A 1,154-nucleotide genomic window follows, 5' to 3' on the forward strand; every position below is an offset into this window, starting at 1 on the left:
CCTCGTGCGCTGTTGGTAGAAAGGCAAATTCTCTGTTAAAAATTGGACTACCCTAGACCAGTAATTGAACTGTAAGAACACGAATTCACAGCGATACATGCATCCCTATGTTTGTTGCAGCATTATTTACAATAGCCAGGTTATGGGGTTAGCCCTGGTGGCCATCGATGGATAAATGGATGTGGTGTATATACATAATGGAATATTATTCAGCTGTAAAGAGGAATGAAATCTTGCCATTTGCAGCATCATGGATGAAGCTAGAGAGTATAATGCTAAGTGAAGTAAGTCCGTTAGAGAGAGACAAATACCATATGATTTCACTCATATGTGGAATTTAAGGGAAAAAAACAAGTAAAGGGAAAAAAATGAGAGAGAGAGAGAGACAAACCAAGAAACAGACTTCACTATTGAGAACAAACCGATTATTACCAGGCAGGAGGTGGGTGGGGGGGTGGGTGAAATGGATGATGGGGACTAAGAAGTGTATTTCTTTTTTTTAAATTTTACTTTATTATGTTACGTTAGTCACCATACAATACATCGTTAGTTTTTGATGTAGTGATCCACACTTCATTGTTTTCATATAACACCTAGTGCTCCATGCAGTACGTGCCCTCCTTAATACCCATCACCAGGCTAACCCATCCCCCCACCTCTCTCCCCTCTAACACCCTCAGTTTGTTTCTCAGAGTCCGTAGTCTCTCATGGTTCAACTCTCCCTCTGATTTCCCTTCCTTTTTCCCTTCCTTCTCCTAATGTCCTCCATGCTATTCCTTATGTTCCACAAATAAGTGAAACCATTTGATAATTGACTTTCTCTGCTTGACTTATTTCACTTAGCATAATCTCCTCCAGTCCCATCCATGTTGATGTAAAAGTTGGGTATTCATCCTTTCTGATGGCTGAGTAATATTCCATTGTATATATGGACCACATCTTCTTTATCCATTCATCTGTTGAAGGGCATCTCGGCTCTTTCCACAGTTTGGCTCTTGTGGACATTGCTGTTATGAGTATTGGGGTGCATATGGCCCTTCTTTTCACTACATCTGTGTCTTTGGGGTAAATACCCAGTAGTGCAATTGCTGGGTCATAGTGTAGCTCCATTTTTAATTTTTTGAGGCACCTCCACACTGTTTTCCAAAGTGGCT

The sequence above is a fragment of the Leptonychotes weddellii genome, chromosome 9 (assembly GCF_054177405.1).
Source record: "Leptonychotes weddellii isolate Sample4059 chromosome 9, ASM5417740v2, whole genome shotgun sequence".
In the NCBI taxonomy this organism is placed as follows: Eukaryota; Metazoa; Chordata; class Mammalia; order Carnivora; family Phocidae; genus Leptonychotes; species Leptonychotes weddellii.